Source organism: Marmota marmota, unplaced genomic scaffold (assembly GCF_001458135.2).
Source record: "Marmota marmota marmota unplaced genomic scaffold, marMar, whole genome shotgun sequence".
In the NCBI taxonomy this organism is placed as follows: Eukaryota; Metazoa; Chordata; class Mammalia; order Rodentia; family Sciuridae; genus Marmota; species Marmota marmota.
This window is the reverse complement of record NW_026000185.1, coordinates 26,700,193-26,712,062: the sequence shown is the minus strand read 5'-3', so window position 1 is coordinate 26,712,062 and position 11,870 is coordinate 26,700,193. Positions and strand designations below refer to the sequence as shown.

The window sequence follows — 11,870 nt, the reverse complement described above, 5'->3', positions numbered from 1 at the left end:
CTTTTTTTTTTTTTTTTTTTTTTTTTTTTGGTGTTGGGGTTGAGCCCATGGTCTCATACATGGTAAGCTAGAGCTGTACCGTTGAGCTACATCCCCCAAACCCCCCCCCCTTTTTTTTTTTTGGTATGCTTTACCACTGAGCCACACCTCCAGCCCTTTTTATTATTTTTTGGAATTTTGAGATAGGATCTTGCTGAGTTGCTTAGGGCTTAAGATGCAGAGGCTGGCTTTGAACTTGTGATCCTTCTGCCTCAGTCTCCCAGAGCAGCTGGTGTTACAGGTGTGTGTCACCACGCTCAGCTTGCTGAGTGTTTTATGAAGTACTTTATCAAGTATCTATCTACCTTCTGGTAACACCCTTATGTGGTAAGGACATAGGTTATGGTCATTTTTAGTAAATTTAGGATTGAAATGGATAGTATATGGAGACAGGACACCAGTTCTGGCAAAACACCTTTTTCCTATCACCTGCCTTCTGTGAAGAATGCATTTTAAAAAATAAAGTGAACTTATACATGATAGCGACTTGGTTTTCATTTCCTCTTTCAAATGATTTTTAAATCTGGAGTAAGGTCAAAGGGACACATTCTTTGTGTGTTGGTAGAACAAGCTGCTGTACTTGGAATTCTGAACTGTCAGTTTAAAAGTTTAATGAATGCCTAGAAACATTTTCTCTTAAACTTTTGTGCCAGAAAAAGTGGTAATTTCTCCTGAATGGCTGATGAGATTTTTCTTGTATTTTGTTTTTATTTATTTATGGTACTGGTGTTCGAACCCAACCCAGGCCTCCTACATGCTGGACAGGTGCTGTACCAGGGAACTACATCCCCAGCCCTTTTTTCTCCCCTTCCCTTCTCCTCTCCCACCCCGGTCCCTTTCCTCTTCTGATTTTTGATTTTTCACGAGACACTCCTCCACACCTTTTTGTTCCCCTTTCCTTCCTATCCCCCAGACTTCACATGAGAGAAAACATGACTTATTTCACTTAACATGTCCTCTCAAGTTTCATCCACTATGCTGCAAATGACACACTTTCATTCTTTTTTGGTGGGGAGGGGAAAGCCAGGGATCAAACCCTGGGGTGTTGTCACTGAGCCAAATCCCCAGCCCTTTCTAGTTTTTATTTTTGAGACAGGGTCTCACTGAGTTGCTTAGGGCTTCACAAAGCTGCAGAGGCTGGCTTTGAGCTGCGATCCTCCTGCCTCAGCCTCTTGAGTCACTGGGATTATAGGCGTGTGCCACTGCTTCTGGCTTAATTGTTTTTTCTTTCAGAATCATTGTGTATCTGTACCACATTTTCTTTATCCAATCTTGCATTGATGAACCCCTAGGCTGGTTCCATAGTTTGGTTATTATTGATTGTGCTGCTATAAACATGGTGTGCATATATCTATTCATATCTATCAATCATTATTATTATTTGGTATCAGGGATTGAACTCAGGGGCACTCAATCACTGAGCCACATCCCTAGCCCTATTTGTATTTTATTTAGAGCCTGGGTGTCACTGAGTTGCTTAGGGCCTCGCTTTTGCTGTAGTTGGCTTTGAACTCAGGGTCCTCCTGTCTCAGCTTCCCGAGCTGCTGGGATGTGTGCCACCATACCTGGCTCTGTTATTATTATTATTACTGGGTATTTTAACCTAGTAGTGTTTACCACTGAAATATACCCCCAGCCCTTTTTATTTTGAGACTTACTGAGTTGCTCAGGGCCTTGCACTTGTGATTCTCCTGCCTCAGCCTTCCAAGTATCTGGGATGATATGGATGTCCTACCAGTCTCAGCCTAAAAATTTCAGAATCTTGATTTAAAAATCTGTCTTCATCAAAGGGCTTGGCTTGGGGATATCTAATTTTATTTCAAAGCACTTGCTGTCGTTAAATGTTTATTTTCTAAAGATTAAATGAACTAAAGTGGATTTGTTTGTTCAGTTTGTGCTGTCCACTGAAGTGGATATATTAGTATAAGTGGTGATACTTCCTACCTTCGTATTACACATATGTAAGACAGACTCTCTGAGTGAAATACCAACCTGATTTATTTCCATGTGGGAAGTACCTGTTAACCCTTTGGAGATCAGCTCTTAGGAATGTGGATTCCAATGATCCTCTGGGTTAAATAAGCAAAGAATGTAGAAATCCTGGGAGCTACAGGTCCAGATATGGTCTCTGGTAGACTGAGCTTACACAGTCAGACTCAGAGTGCCCAGAGGGTAGCCAGGCTGGGCGGGGTTTGGGAATCAAGTTACAGGTGGATCTTGGTGCCTATTGAGTGCTCAGTTTGGTGAAGTGAAAGTAGTGCATTTAAAGAACTTTTTTGGAAGCCTCTTCCTCAGAGGCAGAAGTGACAGATTTTGATTGATTACAAGGACTAATTTTAAACTAGTCCAAAAATAGAAAAATACTACTTTAAAAGTAACCAGGTCTCTGTGGGAGGATGTGGGAGCTGGAGAGGGGAGTGTGGGGCTGGAGTCCCCTGCAGAGGTAGTGTTTCTGAGGGTCCTGAGGTTGCTGTTCCAGTGCTCACAGCAGTCTGTGGGGAAGGTGGGCACTGTGTGCATCTTGAGATTGAGGAAAGCAAGGCTTACCGAGCTCAGGGGACAGTTCCCACACAGTGCTAGGCTGGGCTGGAAGGTTCAGAGCCTGTGTGTTTTTATTTTATTTTTTTGGGAGGAGGTACTGGAGATTAAACCCAGGGATGCTTTACCACTGAGCCATATGCCCAACCCTTTCTGTTTTTTATTTTGAGACAGGGCCTCCTCACTAAATTGCTGAGCCTGGCTTTGAACTTGCAACCCTCCTGCCTTAGCCTCACTGGGATTATAGGTGTGCACCACTGCACCTGGCTGTAGTTCTTAAAATGCAAGAAAAAAATCCCAGCCCATTTCCAGCTTTTTTATATAGCCAATACAGATAAAATGTAACCAGTCAAAGCCCTGGGAGCACCTGTTGAGCTGTACCCCCAGCCCTTGGAGGATTTTTTTTGGGGGGCTACTGGGGATTATCTCAGGGGCACTCAATCACTGAGCTACATCCCCAGCCTTATTATGTATTTTATTTAGAGACAGGGTATCACTGAGTTGCTTAGCACCTTTCTGTTGCTGAGGCTGGCTTTGAGCTTGTGATCCTCTTGTCTCAGCCTCCAGAGCTGTTGGGATTACAGGTGTGTGCCACTGTGTCTGGCTCCTTGGAGAAAATTTTAATTAGCTTGGCACATATGTACTTAGTGTTTTAAAAATTGTTATTTTTTGTGGTGCTGGGAATTGAACCCTGAGCCTAGTGTATCCTAAGCACTTGCTCTCCCACTGAACTACATCCCCTTTCCTTAAAAATTATTTTGAAACTTTTTTAAACTTGCAAAACAGCGACCAGAAGAGCAAAGGAATAAAAATTGCCCATACATCCTTGAGAGCTTCCCACTGGGCTTTCCAGATGTGTTGGCACAACAGTGGAGGGGTCTCCCCAGCCTTCCTATTTCTCTGTGTGCTTTATTGTTCCTGTGTTTCTTTAGCAGTTCTGCGTACTGAACTCGGGCGTCCATCCACTGCCCTGTCCCCAGTCCTTATTTTTTTAAGTTTTAAGACAAGGGTCTCAGTAAGTTGACCTGAGTGGCTTTGAATTTGGGATCTCCTGCATCAGCTTCGAGTAGTACCTTTGGCACCTGGCTGATGTGCCTTTTTTTCCCCCCCATTTAGGGGTACCAGGGATTGAACTCAGGGGACTCAACCACTGAGCCACATCCCCAGCCCTTTTTTGTATTTATTTTGACACAGGGTCTCACAGTGTTGCTTAGCACCTCATTAAGTTGCTGAGGCTGGCTTTGAACTTGGGATCCTCCTGCCCCAGTCTCCCAAGCCACTGGGATTACAGGTGTGTGCTGCCTTGCCCATCTTGAGGTGCTTTTTTATTTCTGTTTCTATTTTAGAATAGTTCTTCAGGCTTTGGTTTCATGCTCTGGACCTCTGAAGGCTATTGGGCAGGCACTTTATAGATTGGCCCTTAACTTGGATTTGTCCATTTCTTATTCATGATTAGACTCTGCTGAAGCATTTTGGGGTGGGATTATTAGTGTTTTCCTTTAGTCTGGGTTAGGACACAATATCTGCTGTGTGGAGACTTCAGTTAGCTTGGCTCCTCAGTTAAGATAGGGTGTCATGTTGCCCTTTGTTAATGAGTGTTTTGTGTGGTGATATACAAAATGAAATGTCTCTTGTGTGTTTTTTTTTTTTTTAAGAGAGAATTTTTTAATATTTATTTTTTAGTTTTCGGCGGACACAACATCTTTGTTTGTATGTGGTGCTGAGGATCGAACCCGGGCCGCACGCATGCCAGGCGAGCGTGCTACCTCTTGAGCCACATCCCCAGCCCTCTCTTGCGTTTTTTTCCTTATTAGAATTGAGGAATTCTACCTCTTTTTCTCTGAGAGCAGGGAATTTGGGGGGATGGTGGTGAAAGTCAGTGCACGGACTTAATGGATTTAACCATTATGGTTATTGTCTGAGTCCTAGAGAGCCTTCCTGTTTTTCTGAAACTTAAGTATTGTAGATGATGAGATTTGAAAAAATATCTAAAATGGGATTGAATTTTACAACCTGGTTTGGCCTTGAAAGTGCTTGAGGAATTGAGCATCTAGTGAGGTAGATCCAGATTCTTTTTATTTTTTATTTTTTTTTAATAAAAAGAGTCCCTCAGCCCCCCAGTGTTTTCATCTGTTAATAACTGTAATCAAAATGGGTAATCAAAACAGATGTTTTAGAACTGTATTCCCAACAAAGAACACCTAAAAAAGATGGTAGCTTTCTCTGTAAATTTCTCACTTTATTGATCATTTCTAGTGGTTCCATTCCCAGAACCACTTTGTAACAGAGTAATATTATCTCCTTTTAACATGATCTGACCTAGTTGTTTTATTGCCTTTAAGAATGAATCTCCCAGCGGCTCAGAGGCAGAGGCAGGAAGATGGTGGGTTCAAAGCCAGCCTCAGCAATTTAGTGAGGTGCTAAGAAATTTAGTGAGCCCCTATCTCTAATAAAAAAAAAAATACAAAATAGGGCTGGGGATGTGGCTCAGTGGTGGAGTGCCCCTGAGTTCAATCCCTGGCACCCCTCCCCCGCAAAAAAAATCTCTTCTGCATCATCTAATACAAGGTTCACATATTTATCAAAACTAATAGTACAGGGCTAGGGATGTAGCTCAGTTAGTAGAGTGCTTGCCTCACATGCACAAGGCCCTAAGTTCAAGCCCCAGCACCACACGCACACCCAAAAAATAAAAAACCAGTACTGTCCTATCTTCATTTTATATATATATATATATATATATANTATCAATATATATATATATATATATATATATATATATATATATAGATATAATATTGTTAAGTTTTAGGTGGACACAGTATCTTTATTTTACATTTATGTGGTGCTCAGGTTCCAACCCAGTGCCTTTTGCATGCTGGCAAGCGCCACAACCCCAGCCCCTCTGTCCTCATATTCCATTGCTCATAGAGCCACACCTGAATCCGGGATCTGTGTTACAAGTATCTGAAGATGAGGTTGGTGGACTTTCTGGCCTTGGCCACTGTGTGCTGTAGTGTACTCTCACAAGACCACACACACCAACCAGCAAGTTTCCTAAGATAGCACCTTCTAGAATTGATAGATAATGGATTCTGAAGAGTTCTCTGGCTGGGAAGTAGCTCAGTGATAGAGCCTTTGCCTTTGCCTGGTGTGCACAAGGCCCAGGGTTCCATTCCCAGAACCACAAGAAAGAAAAAGGAATTCTGTGATTTTGGACGATTGCAATAGCAAGTTTTTTTTTTTTTTTTTGCTGTGGTCCTGGTAGCTGCGCCCAGGATGTGTGTGCTGGCGAGAGCTCGAGCAGAGCTGTAGCCTCATCCTCGTGGTTATAGAAAAGTCTGTCTTGCACATTGTCAGGCACATGTCAGTCTTCTGTAAACATGAAGAGAGTAGGTTAATTTCTTTCCTATCACTCAAAAGACAAACCAGTAGGATCAATGAACTACCTTAAATATTTTAAAATTTAAAAAATTGTTTAAAAACATTCTACAAAATTACCAAATGGACACTGAAGAAATGGAAGTATATTAACTAATGTTTTAAGGATGGATAATTTCCTTTTTAAAAAAATTTTTTTTTGGCCTTTAGTACTTTGTACCTATAAAGGTAGAACATGGAGCTAGCTATTAAGTACCATTAATTCCAGAGGGAAATGTTTTCAGCACCCTAAAAGATTGCTAGAATATAGTATTACAGGATAATTTAAACTAATTTTAATGAGCAGGGCACAGTGGTGCTTGTCTATAATCCCAGCTACTCCTGAAGCTGAGGTAGGAGGAGGATTACCAGCTCAAAGCCAGCCTCAGTAACTTACCGAATCCCTGTCTCTAAATAAAATATAAATGCTGAGGATGTGGCTCAGAGGTTAAGTGCCCCTGGATTCAATTCCTGGTACTAAAAAACAAACACCCCTCCCAAAAACCCCCACAAATTTTAATGAAACTGAGACCTTTTTAGGATAATGTCAGGTGAGTGGAGTTAGATCCTTTTCATTTTAGGCACCATCTTAGGAAAAAATATGGAGCATTGTAGATGAAGATTAAGATTTTCTTTGGGTGCTCATCATTTTGAAGCAATGACTTTCTTTTATAAATAAAGGTTTAAAATTTTTAAAGCTGGGGCTGGAGATGTGGCTCAAGCGGTAGCGCGCTCGCCTGGCATGCGTGTGGCCCGGGTTCGATCCTCAACACCACATACAAACAAAGATGTTGTGTCTGCCGAGAACTAAAAAATAAATATTAAAAATTCTCTCTCTCTCTCTCTCTCTCTTTAAAAAAAATAAAATAAAAATTTTAAAGCTTAAAATTCCATTTGACTTTACTGTAGAATTAAGTGATATTTGAAGTTATTTTATTCTCACTAGTGATGTTTCTGTTAGTGGAGACAATTCAAGAATATTTTTGTTGAAACTTGGCTTTAGTGATGCTTAATATAAATTGAATTGGTAAAATTTAAGTTTTATAGTTTTGCAAAACGTAACTAGAGACGAGACCTTGAAGAAGGAAGACAACTTGAGGATACCAGAAAACCAAGGCATTGTGGCCTGTCTTCCATATTGGCCAGGAGGAAGGTATTGCCAGTACAGGAATATCATGCAACATTTTTTTGGAGTAGAAGTCAGAACCTTCAATTTGGATGAGATTTTTCTGGCAGAAATCTCCTCTCCCCATTTTTTTAAACCCTTAAACCTGTTGAATTATTTATGGAATTATGAATATCATACCAGTCTTTTTTTTATATGCTTTTTTAGTTGTTGATGGACCTTTATTTTATTTGCTTATTTATATGTGGTGCTGGGAATCAAATCCAGTGCCTCAACACGTAGGAGGCAAGCGCTCTACCACTAGCTACAACTCCAGACCTCATCACCTGTCTTAAACAGTGTCTTTTGTCTTCCTTCTGTGGACAGTGTCTTAGTGGTAGTTATTTTAGCTAATTTTGAAGACTTTGTCAGTGTTAATTGAGAAAAGCATCGAGTTCTGATATTGTTCTAGTGCAAAACATTGAATTAGGGTATTTATGATTTTTCAGAGTTGAAGTTTATCTCTTCACATTTAAGTAAATATGCAGGATAGATCTTAATTGCTTATAATAAGTAAAAATAACAAAACTTAGCAGTCTGCAGAACTTTGTGTAGAAGAAAATGAAATCACGGTGTTTGTGAGCTATTTAAATGCATTTCCTACTAGTTAGAGTGGGTCTTCAGTTTAGGTGGTGAGTATAAGATTTTACTAATTTAAATGACTGTTTAAACTCATGGCTGTTTTTATTAAAGGGCATAATGTTGCCTGGCAGTTGCCTGTCATCAGTGTTTTACGACATACATGTTCATATATGTGATTGGGCTGACATTCCTAATTTTGTCTTCGAACCAAATTCCTTTTTCTTAAAAATTCTTTTTAGATAAACATGACTGTAGAGTGTATTTTGGCATATGTACATGGACTATAACTTATTCTAAGTTTGTTATCTTTATACAACATGATTTATGTTGATATATTAAAGCACTCTTCATTGCCCACTGTAATATTTGCCTTATGGACAAAAAGGAAATGAACTTTGTTGCAACCATGATGAGTTGCCATGAATTTAGTATTATATTTCTAGTCACTATAAATTATTCACCTCAGGTTCATTATTTTTTAAAAAACTGACTTTTATTATTATGCATGGCAATTTGGAAATGGACATGGATTCTGATTCATTTTATAAAATCAAGTATATGTAATGTAGCATGTTAATATGTAACAGTAAGATTTCCTGGACTGGGCTTGCTTATTTATAAAATACTAGAACAAAGAGGTTGATTTATGATTGTTGTAAATCTGAAATGGAAAAATGTTTGTTGAAAATAATATATGCCAAAGAAATACAGCATGAATGTTTAAGGAATTAAAAAAAAATCGGTGTCATGGTACCTCCTCATTTACCAGTCTAATGTGAAATTTGTTTTGAGGCAGAAATATATTGAAAATTAGAAGTATTTTAGAGAACAGCATGTTCACAAATATTAAGAACCTCAGCTTCTGTTAGTTATGACGGTGTGTGAAAAATCTTCAAGAGTGCTCTCCTTTCGCTCATTATAAAATCCTTTTTTTTTTTTTTTTGGTGTTTGGTATTAACAGCAAGGATTGATAAATTAAAACAGAAGTATAGTCAGATAAAAAAATCGATATGGAATTAATTATGGGCTTGTTTTGAGGTACAACAGATCAGATCAGCAAGGACACGATACGATAAACCTAATCCCTGGAATGGATCTCCACCGAGAAATCCAGGAAGGTCTTGGAGAATGGCCGGAGTCTGTTTCAGAGATAGAAGAACTCACCACATCTATTAAACACTAGCCACCAGCAGAAGAACCAGAAGAAGATGAAGAATGGCGTGGCAGCAGGCCAACCAGGCTCATCTTTGAAACTCATAAAGGAAAATTAAAATCAAAGTAGGGAAAGAAAACATGGAGTAAAAAAAATGGGTAATGGAAAAACAGAGGCAATTGAATAACCGGGACAGGAGGCGCTGGGACTGAGAGCGCCGTCCTGCCCCAAGTCCCAGGGACCTGCGGCCAGCTGTGGCCTGGACTTGTTAAATGGAAGATTTCAGAAGGAGTCCATTCTTAAGTCCAGCCTCTGGTGCAGCAGTGGGTGTTGGGAGGCAGCCCTGACCTACCTGGGGCGGCACCACTGCCAGGGCCCCTATCCAGTGTCACCCAGGTGTCGCCGGCCTTGTGTTCCAGTAATTCTCCTTCACTTTTAACGATGGTGCCCAAGCTCAAGAGCACCCGGGCCGGCAATGAGGATGCACCCAAGAGGAGCCGCAAAGTGCTGCCACTGAGCGAAAAGGTGAAGGTTCTCGACTTGATCGGGAAGGAACAGAAGTCCTATGCCGAGGTGGCCAAGATCTTCAGTAAGAATGAATCCTCCATCCGGGAAATCGTGAAGAAGGAGAAGGAGATCCGGGCCAGCTTCGCTGTGGCCCCCCAGAACGCCAAGGTCACGGCCACCGTGCGGGACAAGTGATTGGTGAAGATGGAGATGGCGCTGAGCCTGTGGGTGGAGGACATGAGCAGCCGGCGCGTGGCTGTGGACGGCAGCGCCCTGCGCCAGAAGGCGCTGAGCCTGTACCAGGACCTGAGCCAGGCGTCCCCCGAGAGGCGCGACGGCGGGCCCGAGAGGAGGCCGTTCACGGCCAGCAAGGGGTGGCTGCACAGGTTCAGGAACAGGTTCGGACTGAAAGGCCCAAAGGGTGTGTCTGCCCAGGAGCAAGCTGCTGGCCCATTCCCCACAGAGGGGGAAAAGTTGGTTAAGGATAGAGGATGCCACCCAAAGCCAGTCTCCCGCTGTGATGAGAGCAAGCAGAAGAAGGGTGAGTACAGTGCCCCAGGTGTGCTGAGAGGAGAGGCCGGTCCACGTGGCTGCTTGCTGTGGACTGTCCGCGTTAGCCTCCTGCTATGCCCAGTTCCTGCCTCACAGTAGGTATGTTGAGTAGGAAGAAACAGGGGGGCTTGGTACCCGGGGAAGATAGATGCAGGCCTCTCTGGGGGTCCTGGCACGCACCCCTGTTGATAAGGGTGACTTCTGGTGTTTTTTTGGGTGCCTATAAATGATTTTTCATCCCTTTTCCTCTTGATAGCAGTGGCCTGCTCTGCCTTCTAGTCCACGGGGCTCTAGCTAGCCTGTCAATCACAGTATATCCTATGCAGTCTTGTTGTGACTAGCTACTGGTAATTGGGATTTGGGTAGGCTCAAGACACAAATGTCCAGATCTGTTGTGGAAAATTTAGCAGGAAGATGTAGTAGTCTTTTGCCTGGAATCGCAGTACAGTAAACTTAAAGATGCATGCAGATGTCACGACTGGTGACATCTGCAGAAGTGAGGCCCTGTGGGGAAGGAGTGGAGAAGAGTCTAATGATATATTTTTGTTCTTGGATCAAGCTGTGTGTGGGGTCAGTGCAGCCTTTAGATATAATTAAATGAAGTAATAAAATTTCCCTTTTTCACTTGAGTTGGCTTGAAATGGGAATATATAATCCTGTAATCCAAGATTGATAGTTCCAATTCATAGTGTTTTACGGATAAAGAATATGGAAGGCAAGGTTCTCAGAGTTGTTGGGGACAGTCATTCTTACTGAAATAATAACTAAGAATATTCTAAATTTCTAAAACAAAATTTGTGTGAAATTACCAAATAATCGCCAAGACAGGAATTTTGAAGGAAAGGTTGGTAGTAAAAGGAAAATGAGCTGGGTGTCGTGGCACATGCCTGTGACATGGGCGACTTGGGAGGCTGAGGCAGGAAGATTGCAAGTTCAAAGCCAGCCTCAGCAACTTAGCAAAGCTTGGAGCAATTGTGAGATCCTGTCTGAAATAAAAAATAAAAAGAACTGGGGATATGGTTCAGTAGTTGAGTGACCCCGGGTCCAATCCCTAGTACCAAAAAGTAATAATAAAAAAAAAAAAATGGAAACATAGCTCAGTGGAAAGCATGTGCTTAGAATGCACAGGACTCTTGTCAATCTCCAGTGTGTGTGTGCAGACCCACAAGAGAGAATGGGAATTCAGATAATGGAAATGGGAATTACTTTTACATGTTCACGTGAACTTGTTTTAAAGCTTTTTCGGGTGAGAGGCTCAAAGCTTAGAGCCTGCACAAAACTCGTGGGTCAAATAGAAGTATCTTCTCTTCAATCAGATGAGACCCTAGAGAAGCATATCAGTTGCATCCTGTTTGTGGTGTGGGACAGCAGCTCTTGAGTGCCGCGGGGGCTGGGATCATGGTGGTGATTCCAGGTTGGTGGTGGTCCCACACCTGGATGACCTTCTTTCCTTCCAGACATTTTGTTTTTCCTGTGCTGGGGATCAAACCCCGGCCCTCACGCGCATGCCAGGCAGGCATTCTACCACTGAGTTAAAGCCGTGTGTGTGTGTGTGTGTGTGTGGTGTGTGTGTGTGTGTGTGTAGACACATGGGTATATATACACGTAATCCACAAGTGCGCACACAACATTTGTGTGTGTGTGTGTGTGTGTGTGTGTGTGTATATATAATTCTTTTTTTAAATTTAAAATGATCACACAGAATTGAATTGAAGATATAGGCATACATGGGAATAAGTGCTGGGAACCACCCAAAACAGCAGAAACGGACCTACAAAGACTTAAGATTTTGGAATTACCAGAGACTATAATTAACCTTATTTTTGTTTGAAGAAATGGGACAGGTTTGAAAATCTTTAGGGAGTAGCAAACTATGATACATGATGTGTCAGCAAACAGAAATCTTGTAAATGA

General features: G+C 41.8%; 1 protein-coding gene across 5 annotated transcripts in view; it reads left to right on the top strand.

Moving 5' to 3' along the window:
• Gtf2i (general transcription factor IIi) overlaps positions 1-11,870 on the top strand; it is a 96,432-nt gene that overhangs the window by 12,668 nt on the left and 71,894 nt on the right. For 4 of the 5 annotated variants that reach the window (XM_015491408.2, XM_048789897.1, XM_048789898.1 and 1 more), the window contains exon 1: positions 9,927-9,945. The exons of the other annotated variant lie outside the window; for it this stretch is intronic. The gene's annotated coding sequence lies outside the window, so the exon portion shown is untranslated. Of the gene's footprint in view, positions 1-9,926; positions 9,946-11,870 lie in introns of those variants that run through there. 5 annotated transcript variants of the gene reach the window in all.